General features: G+C 46.3%; 1 non-coding gene across 1 annotated transcript; it reads left to right on the top strand.

Annotated features, from left to right (window-relative positions):
* The first annotated feature begins 228 nt into the window (after window positions 1-228).
* Trnat-cgu (transfer RNA threonine (anticodon CGU)) lies at window positions 229-300 on the top strand. The gene has a single exon. It is a non-coding gene; the product is annotated as a tRNA-Thr (tRNA).
* Window positions 301-5,752: the final 5,452 nt, after the last annotated feature.

Below are 5,752 nucleotides of genomic sequence, written 5' to 3' on the forward strand. Positions count from 1 at the left end.
AGGCAAGCTCCGCTCTGGATGTGCGGACTCGCTAACTACCTGGCCCCAATGGCCGGCTGGCCGTGACCTGTAGTCGAGTAGAGTCGCCGGCGCGCTCCGTGCGGGGCCCCGCCTACCGTGCTGCTAGAGGCGGGGCGGCCGCGATCTGCTCGTGTCCATGCCCGTGCTCAGGCGGGCTCACCGGAGTGGTACCAACATAGAGCCTCGCGCAGCTGATGTCTTAACGCAGGCGCGGTGGCCAAGTGGTAAGGCGTCGGTCTCGTAAACCGAAGATCACGGGTTCGAACCCCGTCCGTGCCTGTCTTGCTTTGCCTTATTAAGGGAGACTTTTTACAGTTGAATCACATTTCAAGAGTGATCATCACATTCTCCTCTTCAAATTCGGTCGTTCCCTACCGTTTTCTTTCCGCCTCGTTTCACACTTTCCACCCTTCCTTAGCGCTTGGTGTCCACCCTTCCTTAGCACTTGGTGAGAGTGGGCAGTCCAACCTTGGCCTTTCGGGACTGACAGCTTTGCTTGGGTTTCCCTGGCAACAGCGCCCCTGTCGGCCACGAGGTGATTAAACCCCCGGGAGAAGTTTGCGGGGGTCTGCTTGTCTTGCTTGTCTTCGTATGATTGTGTTTTTCTGATCACTGACTGAGATTTCATCCCCAGCACACACAGACACACATACATACAGACACACACACACACACAGACACACATACAGGCACACACACACACATACACACTTTCATACACACAGAGACACACAAGACACACACAGAGACACAGAGACACATTCATACACACACACAGACACAAACAAACACACACACACAGACACACACAGAGAGAGACACACACACACAGGCACACACACAGCACACACACATACACACATACAGACACACATACACATACAGACACACATTCAGATGCACAGACACACATACAGACACACACACAGAGACAGACACACAGAGGGAGAGAGGGAGAGAGAATAAAGATACAAATTCACTTAAGAGGTGTTTTCTGTTTTAAAAGAATATTGTGTGTGTATACGCACATGAATATGTGTACATGAATGTGTACACACATTGTTCACAGGTGGAGACTGTCTTCCTCTAATGCTCCTCACTTTATTTTTCAGACACATCTCTCTCTGAACTTGGAACTCCCTGGTTCTGCTTGAATCTGCTGCCAGTGGTCTCCAGGAATTCACCTGTCTCCACCTCCCCCAATGCTAGGGTTACAGCCATGCAGCACACTTCCCCATTCAGCTTCTCACTTGGTGCTGGGGAATCTGAGCTCAGGCTCTTGCCAGAGCACACACTTTACCAAATAAAAAACCAGAGGCAGATATTGGAGTTACAGCTGAAGATCAGAAAAAGCAAAGCAGCCAACCATGAGAGAGTTCTTACCTTTACCAAGACTGGGGCGATCCTGTCCTCAGCCTGGATGGAGACACCCTGAGCTCCTTCCTGTCTCTAGTGCTGGGATCAAAGGTGTGTGTACCACCACTACCTGGCTTTTATAGCTTTATCGATCAACAAAATATCACCACAATCTCCCAACCCATTTGCTGTTTCCTTTGTTTTTTGTTTTGAAGCTCAACGATTACACAGGAATCCCTCAGGTTGAGGGGTGGGGGTGCATGGATGTCATGTTAATGCTATCCAACTGTAAGTTAGTGACCCAAATCCTGAAGTCAAAGTTGTCTACAATTTTGTGAGTAAAGCTGATCATGTGTGTGAATGAACCAGATGTTTTCTGTTGATTTGAACCACTTGTTTTCATAAAGCCATGTTTGAATTTCTAGAGCTTTGGCGTAGATTTCCTATCTGCAGGTCTCCTTGAAGACTGCTGTCTTTGTGAAGAGGCACACACAAGTCCTCTGTATGTTGGGAAGGGAAGCAAGACTGCCTCTGGTGCTGAGAGGGAGGGGGTAGAACATCAGTGTTCTTCTAAGACCTCAACATGGAAAATGACCGCCAGGGAGAAGGTAATTCACATGACTGGCAAGAAGAAATTAAATGTTTCTCATACACCTCTCTGTTTTTGAATATTCAGTGGCAGCAAAGGGCTTAATGGCTTCTTCAGGCAAAAGGATCCTGAGCTCCCACAGATCAACAGAGACTGCACAGATGCAAGCTGCAACAGTGCCACCTCGTGGCTACATAGAGCAAAAGCATTCATGGGTCCCATTGGAAAGAGCCTGGGCCTGGCCATTCTTGATACTCCTGCCTCAGTGATAACAGGTTTGTTCCATCTTGGCTTTGTCGTGGGGGTTCTGATGACCAGACAGATGGTTCTACAAAAGCTACTTGATGACATCACAGCTGATCACTGAAGAAACTATTTAATCTGAACGGGTGACAATATCTCAGTTGAGCCAGGGAAGGTTTCAACCTGGTTTAAGATATATGCTAATCTATCTATTGTAGGGTCTTGGAGATGCAATGAGTAAAGTCCTTTCCACACAAGCATGAGGACCTAAGTTTGGTTGGATCCCCAAGACACGTGTAAAAAGCAGGGCAAACCTGGGGAGTCGGAAAGAGGAGGACCCTCAGGGTTAAGCCAGATGAGTCAAGTCAATGAACTACAGGCTTCCTGACATTTGCTAAAATTCCTTTCCAGGTCCTTCTAAGGTCCTATGGAGGCAGAATTCTAACAGCGTTTATTGGGTTCCTTAACCGAGCACAGGTGAGAGGTGTGGTGCTCCTCCCTAACAGCACAAGTGTCCTTACAGAGTACAGATGAAGGGCAGTGTGTCTCCCCCTCAAAATGATTCATTGGAAAGTTTACCCAGCAGGGACCATGGCCACTTAGATGGAGAACCCATCCTCTCTTTCCCAGCCCATATATGGTAACCCCTCCTGTAAGGAGTATGTTTTTTCTGCCCGCAGCTGGTCTTGTCCCACCGCCACGCCATCCCCAATTAACACACCGAGACTCTGTATTTGATATAATGCTGTTGGCCAGGTACTAGTTTCTTATCGGATAGCTCTGTCTTAAGTATTAACCCATTTCTGTTAATCTAAGTATTCCACGTGGTCTTATCTTACTGGGGAGCCGGCTGGCATCCTGCTTTCTCCAGACTCTCCATCTTGACTCCTCCTTACTCCTTCCTCTTTCCTTCTTGTCTCCTAGTCCCGCCTATCTAGCTTTCCTATTGGCCAACAGTGCTTTATTCATTAACCAGTATGAGAAACATATTTACACAATGACATCTCCCATCACCCTCTCATTTGTATACCAGGGAGTAGGAAGTGATTGGGTTCTCATGAGAGTCCTATGACACCCCCCCATTCCTCTGTGAGGAGCTGTGAACAGTTAAGTCCAGCTTAGATGTTAGTGTGCATAACTGAACACTCCAAGTTGCTTGGCTTGGAGGATAGTCCTGTACAACACATGTGCACGTTCATACAAACAAATACAAATGTCATACACACAGACAGATACATTAATGCACTGGGTGTGGCTGGAGGGTTAGTAGAGTGTTGTTTAGAATAAAGCCATGGCTTTCATTCCCAGCACTGTGCACACAAATACACAAATAACTGTACAAATTCCATTTAAACCGTTTGATAATGTGGGGTCAGTACATCCTTGATACTAAGAATAAACATACACATTGCCTCCAAAAGTTCCTTTGGGTCTCTTTGACATCTCCTTATTCATTTGGATGTGGCCAGTACTCATCATATGAGACTCTCCTAGTCTCTCTAACACCATGTTCCCACTACTAGGCATTATGTTAGTAGCAGACCTCTGGTGTTAGCTGCTCTTGTAACTACTTGAACTTCAGTTGATGCTCTGTGTTTATGAAATAACTGTCATTGGGTCTGAGTGCTGGTGAACACGTGCCACCACACTGATTTTGTAGATAGAGCTGTATTTATTTTGTTTTTGTTTCTGAGCTGAAGCTGGAACTCATGAACCACCTCAAAGGTGGGCACCACACCCAACACTAGTTCTTTTCCCATACAAGACACTCTCTTGCATTTGGCTGTTGAGACCTCCAGGTCAGGGTGAGGAATGAAAAGAAATCATGGTACCAACAAAGAGAGACTTTCAGACTCACTGTTTTGGCACAAAAACTTATAAACAAGAATCTGTGAGGGCAAACTCTGCAAGGGCTCACAATGAGTTTATGCTCACATGGACAGGTGTCAATGAAAAAGCTGACTGTCCCTGGCTCTGACCTTCTACAGGGGGCAACCCTGGCAGGTCCACCTTCTACCCCCTTGGCTGACATCCTGTGCTTAGAAAACTACATTAAACAATTTTTTAATGGGCCCTTTCATAAGTCTGTATACATTCATTCCCCAAAAGCCACATTTCAAACTAGAAGCATATTTCAGCTGAGCAACACTTAAAAGAAAAAACTGTGGTAGAACCTGAAGTGGCAACCATTCAGGACACACTAGAGGGCACACTGCTGACTAGGTCACAGGTAGCTTTTTGTTTCCTTTGCCAGGAGCCCCCTCATTCAGGTGACTATAGGTGGATGACTTACTGTGGGCAAAACTGAACCAACAAATTAGGAAGCCTCATTATATGCAAGATCTGCAAGCAGCCACCTTTCTCCTCTCCCCCTACTTTCTCCTGTTTCTCTTACTCCCTGCCTTCCTCCCTGCCTCCCTCTCTCCCTTAAGTTTAGCTCAGGCTAGCCTAGAACTGTAACTGTCAATGTAGCCATGACCATGAACTTCTAATCCTCCTAGCTCCCTCCCTCAAGGACTGATATGTTTATATTCAGGCACCACCATGCTCAGTTTATATGGTACTGGGGATGGAACCAATTGCCTTGTGCCTGCTAGGTAAGCATACTACCAACAACCACAGCCCAAACCACTGTTCTGCTCCAACTGGCTATTGCCCAGTGGGGCTGTGGCCCTTAGGTTGCAAATCCTTTGGCCATCTATTTTTTTTAATCTGGATTTTTAAAAAAAATATGGCATTTCCTGATTTAAAAATGCTAGCCACTGAATAAAACACATTTCTACTATTTTAGGTGCCATGAGGGCCAAATGAAACATGTTTGGATCATCTGGGCCTGTGGGCTGGCAATGACAGGCAGCCTCTAGGAAAACAAAAACAAAAAAAACTTCCTAACCCAGCAGACATTTATTTTTAAATTCCTATTGATGTGAGAGGCTGCGCTGTGGCAACACTTGGGTGGATTTTATGCCCATGGAGAACTAGAACAATCTTCATTTTCATTTAGGCCAGGCTATCTTGTATCTCTCTTTCATTGCTGCTTTCTCCTCCTCCCCTCTCTTCTTGTATTTTAGTTCCTTCTTTCCTTTCTTGTTTGTTTTTTATTGTTGTATATGCTATGTTTTGTGGGTGTGTGGGGTTCATGTATGTCTGTGTTCATGCATGTGCATGGAGATCACTGTCTGTGTCTTCTTCAGTGGATCTCCATTTGTTTCAGATAACACCTCTCACTGAAGTTGGAGCATGCGGATTCAGTGAAACTGAGAGGAAGGCCCAAGGATTCTGCTCTCTGCCTCCCTCAGCACTGCGATTGCAGGTGGGCACTGCCACACCCTGCTTTTCATGTGGGTGCTGAACCCAACTCAGGGCTTCATACTTACATAGCAAACACTTTGCCAGTGGAAACACCTCATCAGCCCTTGAATGTTTTTTATGAAACAGCATCCTTTGAGAGGGGCTCCTCACTGTAGCCAAGGCTAGTCCTCAACTCTCCATCCTTAGATTCTGCCTCCCAAGTGTTGGGATTCCAGGAATACACCAACATGC

The sequence above is a fragment of the Phodopus roborovskii genome, unplaced genomic scaffold (assembly GCF_943737965.1).
Source record: "Phodopus roborovskii unplaced genomic scaffold, PHOROB, whole genome shotgun sequence".
NCBI classification, from domain to species: domain Eukaryota; kingdom Metazoa; phylum Chordata; class Mammalia; order Rodentia; family Cricetidae; genus Phodopus; species Phodopus roborovskii.